Genomic DNA, 13,621 nt, shown 5'->3' with positions numbered 1-13,621 from the left:
GAATGCATATTAGCTTGAATTTAAATAACGAGCGATTTTACAGTTTAGAGAGACTACTGCGGCAAGCACCCAACTAGACGACTATGTATTGGTAAGTGAAGTTTCTATTTCTAACGATGCAGAATTGGGATATCCGTTATGAAGCTGATATAATACGTCAATCATTATCATTTCTTGTCATGGTCTGGTTTTGGTTTTTAATGCCTTCCTTTTGATAAATTAAGCATACTTTAAGTTTTCATAACGTTTACCTTTGTGATGTTACGGGTGGCGCCAAACAGCAAGATGCATAGAGGGTGCTAACTCTCAATCTGAGAGGCGCCAAAAGACCTAGAGAGAGGCCATAGATAAGGGAAAGGTTCGTGGGAGCGTTAACGAAAGGAATTTAACTTGTATTAACGAATGTACATATCTCAATTGTTAGCAGCGTAGTTTAGTGATCTAATGCTTAGTTTTTGTTTTGTGCGTAATAAATAAATAAGCTACAGACATCGATGCCGATGGAGTGTGCCCGGAGGCAAAGATGCCTTATCGTTATTATTTGTAAATTTATATTTTCATTAAGCGTTGTTTGCTCTATCCTTAGGCCTTTGTATAAAGCCGGGCTAGGGCTGCGGGGATGCCGCCACCTCGGACCAGGTCTGTAGACCTCGGATACCGACAAACCCCGAGAGGTGCCCTAGAGGAAGACCCAGGACGGAGATCCGAGGCTCTAGCGCTCTGTGTGTAATAAATGTTTATAATACGAAGAAGCTGGAATCATTACATGCTGTGTTTCTACAACAAGAGTATTAGATGACTGAGAAACTTCAAGAGAAGCAGGTAGGAAGCTTTTGATTTTATTTTACTTAGAGTGTAAATTTACTGAAGAGCTGTATAAATGTGTATGAAACGAAACTAAAAATGTTTAAGAACACTAAAAAAGAAGAGTTAGTAACCCTTCTTGGAGAAACTGAAAATACACCAACCGTTGCTTTAATAGCGGTTCAGATAAAAGATAAGATGGAGGACAGTAAAAGTTTTAAAGATGATCCAGAATTTGCAATTGGATTATTAAACTCAATAGTTGAGGAACGCAAAATCGCAGAAGAAAATGAAATAAAAGCCAAAGGTACGCAGTTGGCTTTAGAAGCTCAAAAGGTGAAATTGAAGAAATTAAAATTAGCTCAGCTAGAGAAAAAATTCTAAACGTTAGAAGTCAGAACATAGTTAAAGACAGATTTCGCGCAGATGAAGATATCGATACAAGTTTGGGAAATTATTTGGAAAATTTAATAAAAAGTGTTAAAACGTTAACTATTCCTGTTCTGGGAAGATCGAAAAACGTCAAGTTGTTTTTTCAAATATTAGAGAGAACATTCGTTGGTTCGAATGATTGAACTAGGGTTGAACTATTAGGAGAGAAAGTACGCAAACCCCAAATTCCAGTTAAGAGACCTGAATTTTCATTTGACGCAGTGAACATAGATATAATCGGTCCAGTTGAACCTCCATCAGCACGTAAGCACAAATATGTATTGTGCTTGACCAACCAATATTCTAGGTGACCAGAAGCTGTCCCTTTGAAACCAGTTGCATCAAAATCAACCTGCAATGCATTATTAGAAATCTTTATGAGAACGGGCATACACCGGGGAATAGCTAGTGATCAAAACACCAATTTTGCTGCAGAATTAACGGAAGAATTTCATGCCAGATTAGGAGCAAGTCCTAGATTTGCAAACCTGGACATCCATAAAGTTCGGGATTAGTTGAAAGGTACAACCAAGTTGTAAAACGCATGCTGCATCGAATTATTCGAAACAACTCTAAAACTTGGGACAAACACATTCCATACATGTTATTCGCTTACCGAGAAATTCCATATTGTACTACTGGATTATCCCCATTTAAACTACTGTATGGAAGAGAGGCTAAAGATCCGTTGTCAGTATTTAAAATTCATAGTCGGGAGAAATTCCACTATCAATAAAATTGGGTAAAAGTGCTATTGATTATTTACAGGAACTAAAAATGAATTTAGAAACAGCAGCAGATCAAGCATCTATAATAACAGAATCAAAGCAAGGTGCATATGCAAGATATGCTAATCTAAAGAGCGATATATAAAGGATTCAAACAGGTCGATCAAGTGTATCTGCTGATTCCAGATTCCAGTAATAAATTATACTCCAGATGTACGAGACCTGCAGAAATAGTAGCTCGTTGTAATCCAGATTCTTAAAGAGTAAAACTGACAGTTGGTACAATAAGGGAGTTCACGTAAATAAAATTAGAAAATATAATCTAAAAGTATAGGGGATAGGTGTAATATTTAAGAATGAAAAGGAACTGGAAGTTTATCCCACACCCAGTGTGAATGACAAGTCAGATCATTTTCATCTTGCGAAGTTGGCTTGAGCCATTTAGACGACGATAAGAGGAAGGAGATGATGAACTTGTTAAGAAAGTATGACAACTTATTCATAAATAAGGTACAAATTTCCAAAGTAGGAGAATATAAAATAAAATTAAATGACACTGAAATAAAGAAGCCACACATTTTTCGAATCCCAGAAACACTGAAGCCGCAAGTGGACAAACAAATCGAGAAATGTTGGCAATGAGACGCATTAAAGAAACTAATGCCGAAATTTCGTAACCTATTGTCTACGTTATAAACAAAGATAGTACATTTCGCCTTTGCGTTGACTTTAGATCCCTTAATGAAATAACGAAACCAGATGATTTCCCCATGGAAAGTCTCAAAGAACTCTTATTCCATATTGGGAAAGCCAACGAAATATAGACCATCGATTTGCTCAACGGATATTGGGCCATACCATTGGAAACAGTCAAGAATTAGCATATTTCAAGACACATCGAGCTCAGTATCGATTTAAAGTCATGCTATCAGGTTCAATGTTTCTTCTAACCTTCTTCGGAAACATACAATGACCTGACTAGGAACAGAGAGCTTACTAAAGCTATGTTCACTAATTGTAGTAAGTAGACAGGATACAGACGAAGGGTATACAAGACCCTTTATTTTTCTTTATATACAATGACTTCCGTACTTCGGAATACAATGACCCTCCACTCGGGGTCTAACGTAAAAGGTATAAAAATAAAACTAAACTCTAATTTAACTTTAGAATAAGATTGGCCTTATAATAACAGGAAGCGTATGTAGCACAGAGACTGTGAACACTACAATACGTTTAATTTATCAAGAGGATTAAAACCTCTGGCCTGGAAGGCAAATAGCAACTGCGTAACTTCTAAGGTAAGCGGCCTGCTTCGAACTCACTGCTTCCTCTCTCCTGCTTGGCAAAAAGGCCACACTTAAATACTTGGCGTTCGCCAGACAACTTTGCATAAAATCCTTCACGCTTATAATTCTGGCCGGAAGTAGAAAATAAGAAGTGATAGTAAAGATTTAAAATAAAATAAACGTTAGTAAAACTTAAGATCCTTACAATGCTACGCAACGCTACTGCAACTTTTCAGAGAGTGATGAAGCAAACATTTGCTAAATACAAAGATTTCGCTCGAGCCTACGTCAATGACATAATAGTTTATTCAAATAATTGGAATGAACATTTAACATATTTCGAAATCATTTTTCCGAAATTGCTAGAATTAAAGTTTTCAGTAAATCTCAAGAAGTGTTCCTTTGCTAAAACTCACATTAAGTATCCAGGTCATATCATCGGTTCCGGCAGTCATCGTGTTGATCTAGAAAAAGTGGAGGCTGTCCAGAAATTAGTTAGACCTCAAACAAAGAAATAATTGAAAGGTATTCTAGGCCTATGTAATTATTACAGAGATTACATTCCACATTACGCCGAAACAGCTTAAGCCGAGCTTACCAAAAGAAGTTCTGAAGAGCTGTACTGGATAGAAAAACACGACGAAGCAAAGTTAAAGAAATGCCTAGTGGAAGCACTCAGTCTTTATACCCCTGTTTTCAGGGTTATCTTTTACAATGCAATGTAAAACATCTTCAACAGGTGTCCAATGGAAAAACAGAAAGGTGTATCCGATTATTTATGCTAGCCAGAAACTAACTAAAATGCAACAATCATGGCCAACTTTCGAGAGAGAAGGCTATGCTGCTATCTGGAGCCTGAAAAAGTTTGAAACGCGGATTGTTGGATCACATGTGGAACTGATAACTAATCACAATCCGTTAAATTTCATTAGAAAGAACGAAACTCAATCTTCTAAGTTATAAAGATAGGCTTTAGCATTACAAAAGTATGATACTACAATTTCGCACTGCCCAGGTGCTAAATTGAGCAATGCCGATGCGTTGTCCAGAATAGAGACTATTGAGTGACTAGCGTGAAAGAAAAAACCTTTTATAGACATTTATAAACTCTTAGCATTATTATTTTTTTTTTGCGTTTTCTTTTGAAGCTACTCTATAGAAACTTAAACCATACCATAGAAGCTTTAAGGATTATTATAGTGCATTTTATGATTGTTTGATTACTAATTGTTAATCATTTATATATTATAGCTTTAGCCGAAGTCTCATAGTAGATATAGAAGCAATCTGTACAAGTATTTTATTGCATATCTCTCAACTTCAATAGTGATTGATTTGTTGACTTTTACAGTAAAAGGTAGGTAAGTAACTCTTGTTTGACGTCACCATATTTTGTCATATTTCAGCAGGCTGTCACCCTATTTCAATCTCGGATTGGGGGGTGGTGATGTATGGGTGACGCTAACCCACAAAACGCATAGAGGGCGCTAACTCTCAATCTGAGAGGCGCCAAAAGTTTAGTTTTGCAGGAGAAGATCTAGAAAGAGGTCATAGATAGGAGGAAGGATTGTAGAAACCTTTAGAGAAAGGAATTTAACTTGTATTAACGAATGTGCATATCTCATTTGTTATGTTATGTTATGTAGAAGTGAGGGGGCCACCTAATATTTTCCCTATGTAAGTAGGTATTAGCCTTACACACTAACTGGAAAACTAACATCATTCTGGCATCATTCCTCGAGTCGTGATGGAAATTGTGACTCCAGCGAGCACTACAAGTACTGCCATCGGTAGCATCATCAACGGTACTCCTACCTTTCAGCTTTAAATTAGCTCAAGTAAAAGGGATTAAATTACATGATAATGCATTGTGATATACACAGTTGTGCAGGTGCATATTTTAAGATGTTATCTATTGTAGTGGGTACAGGCAACATGTTTCAGGGCATTATATATTGCAATAATGTTTAATATTATATAATGCAATAATGATCCTAATGTTTAGTTTTTTTTGTGTGTGTAATAAATGTTTAAAATACTAAGAAGCTGGAATAATTTCTGTATGAGGCGGCGCATGAAGACGGGATACCATTACTTCTATCATACATTTCTAATTTGGTAGTAAACCGGAATTTTAAAAGTACTTTGGTAGAATTCATGAAATCGCAAACCATGATTAATTTAGCCTACACTGTTAGCCATTTTGTCTATTTAACTAATTTAGTAGTTCTATGTATACTTGTATAATAGTAATGCAGCATTTACATCACAAATATGTAAACTTTAAACGAAATGTTATTTTATGCTGTTAATTAGAGACTTCAGTTTTGTTTTTGAACAAGCATGAAAAAATTAAGAAATTTATTTTACCTTTCATTAATTAGAATTATATGTTCTGTTGACCTACCTTCTTTTAATTTTTAAAGTCTTGTATTAATAGAATGGTCTAAAATTTTAAAAATTTGGGTATTAACCTAAAATTATAAATAAATTTAACGATACGGTGAAGGAATTATATATGAAAATTAATTAACCATATAAGCATTCGAATTCAGTGTTATTTAGGCATATAAATGTGATTTCAAAATGTTATTGATAATAATAATACAGTTTAGCCTACAAGTGTTTTTACCACGCAAATATGTTGAATTTCATCCTAAATAGAACGGTAGCAAAAGTCCGATAAAATGCGGCATCGCTAATGGGGCTTAAACTGTATAATTATGCCGAAAAGGGATATTTTGCCGTAATATTGAACTTGTTGAGGAATGAAAGAATTTTCACATAGGAAGTTATATTTAAGGAAAAATAATTTGGATAATTTAATAATTTACATAATTTAATAATCTAGATAATTAATAAAAGTAATTTAATTAATAAAATAATATTAGATATATAATTTATTTATAGTTTAATTTATTTAATCAGTTTTTTTGTAATAATTAGTATCTCCGGTGCATAAGTCTTTTTAAATAAAACTGATCTTCTGATTGATAGATTCCTCTTTTTTTCGGGAAAAAAGAATGATTCCCTAAAATATACAGTACATTCATGTATTCTACATTCATATAAATTGCAATTATTATGCGAATTTAAAAGAATATATTTAAGTTTGTAAACTTCACAAGTGATATTAAGTGATCTCGTCTGACTTTTCTTTTTTGTCCGTTGTTCGTTTCTTTTGCTATTTGCTGATCCAAAATATAGTTCACCCACGGATGGTAGAACTTTCGCTGGAAACGTTTCCGGAAAACTCGATTTCTATTTTAGGAGAAAAAGGAATGCTTCTAAGATTTCTCTTCCTATTCCTCCCTCCTATCTGATATTCGTTCTTTATTATGTAATGAAAATGTTTTGACCGCCTTTGTGCTTTTTTGTATGCTTTTGTGTCATGAAGTATTTAAAAAACAGGAGAATCCAGCTAGGTATTACCAAAACATGAAATAAACCGACGCATATTGGCAAAATTGATTTCCCTTTTTTTCCAAAAGGATTGAGTCTTTTCGCCTATGAGCAGAGGCATTGATGGGATTAGCTGAAACGTGGGCAGACTTTGCTTTGAATTATGAGTCTGTCAATTAAGACTTCCATAGCTGGCTTGTTTTTATGATTATTACTCCGTTTGATATAATTTCATTTCTGAAAAGCATCATGAACGAATTTTTCGCAATAAGGCTTTCATCTACTATTTTCGTCTTCATCGACAGAGTTTTGCTTCATGGCATTTGCCAATAGTTTCCACTAAGTATTTGATAACGTTATATTCTTTACGTGTTTCTAAGCAACAACAGCCGTGAAAGCTAAATATTTTAATAAAAATGAACGCTTTAATCAGAATTTTACCAAACTGCAAAGACGATTTTATTCTACATTTACATTTAAAATTTTGAATAAATTTTTGATTCGTAAGATGAGTAAGTCGTTAACAGTAGAAGATATGATACAGTAATATTTGTTAATATTAATGTCGTTTACGCTATAATTGTCCAAAAGCATGGAGTTGCGGGAAAGGTCAAGAGTTTCAAAATTGTTTTAATAGCTTGTAAAAAGTGGTAAATAATATCCAGATTTGGGTATTTGGGTAAAATTTTAAAATTAAGTGCTTCATTCTCATTCTCTTAACAGCATTTTCTTCAAGTTTGGAAATACTTTAAGCACCTAAAGATAAAGAACGAAAACAATACATAAACATGAAGTTTTTAACATAAGATTAACTAAAAATCATGAAAATATGTGAAGCGACTGCCGACTCCTTTCGAAAATTACCAAATGAAATGCTAGGAGCGTAATTATGGGACAGACCTGTTAATGTAATAAGTGCCAAATTATTAGAACTTTACCTTATTTCATCTCACATTCTCATGTAATGAAGTTTTAAAGAAATCTCACCATTTTGATTGGGCAACCAACTTTATGAGTCAGACTTACAGAATAACTGAAAAATATTTTAAGCGCGTGCATCTTCAAGCACGGATATTTTAGGCGCGAAATGTTTCTTTACATTTCTTACTGGATGTTATGTTGGTAGAGTAGTAGCGCAACGTTACAGTCTTAAAATCCTTCCCACTCTATTCCAAAAGTAAATTTTTTTATTTTTGCCGTACTTGTTCACAAACTTTTTCAAAATTTGATGTATTATAAGACTAATGTTGTATATACTGTAAATAACTTTTCATTGTTTTCTACTGCTATTTTGTAATCATGCGACTGTAATAAAGCTCCTAACCGAACGCTCAGCCAGTTTATTTCATTTTCTCACCTATCAGTGAGACTACAAAGGCAACGCGCATCACTATCTTTTACACATTCTGATCTCAACGCTATACTGATTCAGATGTGATGAGCCTTCAAAAGCGAGGTTTCATGTGGGATTCCTTTAGTGATCTGATAAGAGCAGGGCTAATTTACTGCTGTACACCAGAAGTACAAAGAGTCAAAGCAAGACGTAAACGTAAATCACATTTCTTTTGAATGTTTTTGAAGAAGAGTATATAGATCTTTCGAATTAATCATTCCTTTACAATACATTATTTGAAATGTATAATGGAGAAAAACGTAATGCATTAAACTAACTCCTAACTCTTATTAATTAATTAAAATTTCAATTCAGGTATATATTTATAAACCAATATATCACTAAACGTCTTAGTGTTTCAAATTTATAACTCAAGAAATTAACAGTAACGGTTACACATGACTTAAAAATAATACAAAGAATAAATGAAAGAAATAAAAAAATAAAAGAATGAAAAAGTATTATTTTATATCTTAGAATCTTACAAATGTTGAGAAAACTAAATCTGGTTGAAACCTGTTATGAGCATATATTTGTAGGACATAAAACACAACTAAGATACGTAGAGCTCACCGTATAAATCAAAGCATAATTAAATCATACGAAGCAATGCAAAGCGTAGAGAAATGGAAATAAATTATAGTTGGATTCTTCACGAGCTAATTAAAGTAAAGAGAGAATACAGAGATGTTAAGTTGTTGAAACCAAAAACGTTCACAAGGGAATGCTTAGTTAGATAATGTTGATTAGCTGTATTCTTGATTATACAGATAGGTTCACATCAGATTTTACTTTCATTTAGCGGGGGCGAGTTCCTTAACTGGTATCTATCACTGTGGTTCATATATATAAAACAATAGATTCAAAAAAGAACCAGCTATACTCACATTATGATGTTAGTAAAACAATAAAAACAATTAAGTTTTTATTTGTAAGACTTTGATCTTTCAAAACGCTTTATAATCTTCGTCTAAAACATACACGTACGCACTAAACAATTGTAAAAAATTTTTACAAAATATGGGTAACATTATCACTTTTAAAATTTGACGAAAAAGCAACATTATATAGGTTTCTTTTCTTCAGTATCGAAATTTAATTGAAAAGGTGGAAGGAACAGTAACCATATTTATAATAAAACCAATAGTTAAAACACAAAATAAACAAACATCTTGATGGTCTTGATGGTTTCTAAGCCTTGATGACTACCGATCCTTGTTCAACATATGATTAAATTTCATTGCATTTTTTTAACACTCTTTGCTCTTCGTCCTGTACCAACAAACATACTGAACTCTTTCATATGTTGAGGCCCTTTTTGTTTGAGCAGCAATAGCACTAATATCAATTGCCCCGCACACAATGAAAAATTCCTGAACTAAAATTCAAAACGTAGTCTTGCTTTGTCAATGCGTTCTTAACAAAATGCTCAATTTGTTGAAAATCATTGTTAATTAGATGCATAATGTAATCCAGATGCATAATGTATGCTTGCGTTATTAACAAAGGGTTTGGATCAAAATTACTAGAAAACTCATATTTTAAGGCAGACCCTGAACCCACCCTGAACACTGGCCCACCCTGAACACTGGTCAGTTCGGCCCGAGGCTCGAATCCCACGAACGACTGCATGGGGGTTTCATGGTTTTCCCTATGTGTAACATATTAATTCGAGCCAATTTCTCTTAAAAAGTCCTCCACGAACGCATCTCTCCCTTCCGTGTAATGCCTTAGAGGGAACACATAAATAATAATAATAACAAAAGAACTCACATTTTAAAGCGAACTGCTTTATATTGATTTTGAATCCTCGGAGTAAAACAATCGAATGTTTGCATAATATGCTAATTCTTCATTCATAACGAAATTCAAAAATATTTTAAAATAACTTTTATGCATTTCAGTTGATAAAACATGCAAGTTATAGAAAGTACGAAGTAAAGTTACAGTAACTGTAACCATGCATGAAATAGGTAAGTTGAAAGAACATCAGATATTACGTAAAATGTACATAGATATGTGAGAATACGAGCACTAATTTGAGTTTTATAAATGTGTTCCATTATTCAATTAGCATATACACGTTCCATAAAATAAGTATTTTTTAAAACATTTCTGAAACTTTCAGTGATCTTTTAGTATTTATTTTTCTTTATAAAACTTTAATTTTGATTTTGGATAAAATGATACTTTAAATAGACCTAGATAGATATTTAAGTTGGGTGATTCGAGTTGGTTAAGCACGCTTTCTCGAATCGCTGAAAGAAAATAATTTGAAGCATAAGAACCATTAATTCGTTGCTACAAGTGTTACTCCAAGAATCTAGCAAGAGATTGGTGGCTCTTCAAGCGACAAATAAAGAACTTGAAATTAAAATTGGCGCAAATTTTTAAGTCTACTTTATTTGCATGTGCCAATAGGCAATATTTTCACAATATCCACAGCCGTAGTATATCAGGCACCGTAATAAACAGTAGGAGAGTATATTTGGCTAGAAGATAATCTGAAGGTACTTCTGTTGATGATGAGGCTATTTTTATTTAAACTCTCTCACTCGATTCCAAGCACGTAATTTTAGTCTATTGTTTCATTCAAAACAATAATAATTTACGCATTTTTCATCATCTACAAGCAAATAATTTCACCCAACCTCAAAAATATATTACTCCCTAAAGAAAATACCGCACCATTTTGTTCGCTCAGTTAACTTCTTTGTTTATTTTTCATTTTTCAAGTCCCGTGTTGAAATGATAAAGGGAGAAAATGAATGGAAAAAAAGTGCGCAGAAATTTTACCCCATTTTCTATATTTGTTTCCCACGTGTTGTGCAAACAAACGTTCTGGACAAAGGAGGAAAGAAATGTATTGCGCAATAAGTTTTCCACGTTTCTTATTTCTGAAACATTGCCACATTTATATTCATATTTAAATCAGACGCTATTCTTCTTTTCTGGAAACAAAGAAAGATGAAATATTTAATAAGAAACTTTGCATTGCAAAGTATTCAAACGGAGGTGAAAGGGTTCTGGGTCGGACACGAAAGAACGGTTGGCTAGGCGCTGAACAAGAATGCAAATGTCTGTTCTCAGAAACCAAAGAAGAAATTTAGAAGAAGCATCTGAAATGGAAGTGAAAAGGAATAAATCTTATTCTGCAAGAGAAATGGATAAAATATTGCATGGTGGGTAAAATTAAATTCCAAACCAGCCAGAAAATTGGAATGAATATTTTTTAATAAAGAATTTTTGTTATTCTCTTTTGTATATGATTTGGTTCATCCTAGCCTTCATTATATGAAATGAATATATATATATATATAATATTTGTTTCTTTTTAAACCCGAGTGCAGTAGTCAGTTTTTGTTTTTTAATTTTCTGAAACTGAAAGAGAAAAAAAGTATTTTTGTGACAGAAAATTTGCTGAGCCAAACAGTAAATCTATTTCAATTTTCAGTCCCCTTTGATAAAATGAATGAAATACTGCACGCGTATTTGCCACTGAATAATATTAAAACAAATAATATTAAAACATTTCGATTACAAAATTAAAAAATGTAAATTAAAAACTTACCGTATACTGGTGTTAAGTAAATCTGTAACAACACCTACATTACCGCATATTCTACAAAATGCCTTATTATTAACCACATTCTCTACAAACTGCTTTTGTAGTCAGTTTAATTTCAGACGTATACGATTAAGAAGTTGAATTTTCCGTGTAGAGAAATATATCTAATTGTCCATTTTAATAAGTGTTCACCTGAAGTTCTCGGTGTTTGTTGTGTGGAATTGTTGTCTGAATTAATGAAGTATCATTTATTATTTTGAAAAACTGTTGCGCAGACACTATACACTTGCAAACATGCATGCTTTCAACGGAATTTGAACTCGGGCCCTTCGCTACCGCAGTGAGAGTCTGTAACCACTATTCCGGTTAGACGGCTTAAATGATTACTTAAAAGTAAATACCGAATCTTAAAAAGAGAATACACATCCAGCTTCTTTTATTTTACGTTGCCTCCTATCGAAATACAGAAGTATTTTAAATAAAAACATCGTTCCTTTGTTCTGAAGTGTATATTTTGTTGCTTTTTAACACGGATTTAATTTACTTAACAAATAAAGTTATTGACTAGATGAAATTTCTCCAATTACAGTAATTTTTTTAAAAATAGTCTTTTAACTATAATGTGAATTATTTCTCTTGCCTATGTTTTTAGTTTTCGGATTAGTCGTGATTTTGGATTAACCGTTGACATCGTCCTCGGTATACTCTGCTAACTGAGAATAGACTGCATGCAAGAATTTCATCCAAAATCATTAATTATTTACAGTGGTATTAACTTTCTGATACAAATTAATGATGTAATCTAAGGCATCGGAAACTTGCTGTAAAAAATAGAACTCATGCGACAGATTATTAAAGATTAAGTGCATTATCCGGGAGCTTCAGAAAGTGTCACTAATTGATGGCACTTATACGACTCTCTGTTGAACATTAAAGGATCTAAGACCATCATTAATCAGCTTTAATTAGATTCTTTCATAAACTTCTTTTTTTGTAGAATATTTAGGGCGTTTCCTAGGAACAAAAGAAATCTTCTTTACTTTTCGTTGGAAATTTAATGCTAGGAAATTTTTTAGGTGATTTAAAATTTAGTTCAAATGTAGTTGTATTGTTGAATGGCAGTTATGTTGCAAGGTTAGGCCGATTGCACTTAAACTAGGCTAAAATTGTTAAACAGGAATACGATATAATAGGCATCGTGTTCTGTAAGTATAAGAATACTGAAATATTCTTAATCGAATCATACAGAATTTAAATGTGTCCTTTTCGCGAAGTACTTTTTGCGTTCATATTATACTCACAGAGTTAGATAAAAAGATCATTCTGGTATAAATAGTTATGGTACACTATTTTATTCCACATTTTTACCTGTGACATATTAAATTAAACTTTAACTTTTCAAGCTTCTTATCACGTAAAACATATGCTTTAATATGATATCTTTTTGTCACACGACTCATGTGCGGTCTTAAGTCCAAAGGTGCAAACAACAATCGTATCTGACCTACAAATTCGTTGAATATCCCTTTTTGCATTTTGGGTTTTAGACTGATATATTGGATGACAAAAGCCTTCGCATTCAACATCATTAATGAGTAAAATTATACTTGAATAGTTAGAGTTTAATTTGATGTATCGTTAAATATGGGCTGATAATTTTTTTGCTATAACCATTTGTTAGCTATAACCAAAAGAGGTGATTGCCACCCAGTCGTTCTAGTGGTTAAAGGAGCTTACTGCGGTACCGCCGCCCAACCGGTATAGTGGTTAGCGTCGTTGACTGCAGTGCCGAATGGACCGGGTTTGAAACCCGGAGAAGGCAAGGATGTTTGTAAATGTATAATGTCCTTGCGGCATGGGACACTCTAAATATGCTGCAAACCGAAAGTCCTTTTCGAGAGGTTATTGATAGGGAAGACGGGTGGGAGACACTCGGATTTGTCCGCTCGGGTGGTCTTCATCAAAATTAGGGGTGGAAGAGCTAAATCTCTCTTTCATCTGTAAG

The sequence above is a fragment of the Stegodyphus dumicola genome, chromosome 2, assembly GCF_044657685.1.
Source record: "Stegodyphus dumicola isolate Sdum_Otavi_A_Nest chromosome 2, ASM4465768v1".
NCBI classification, from domain to species: Eukaryota; Metazoa; Arthropoda; class Arachnida; order Araneae; family Eresidae; genus Stegodyphus; species Stegodyphus dumicola.
Note: the sequence above shows the minus strand (reverse complement) of the source record.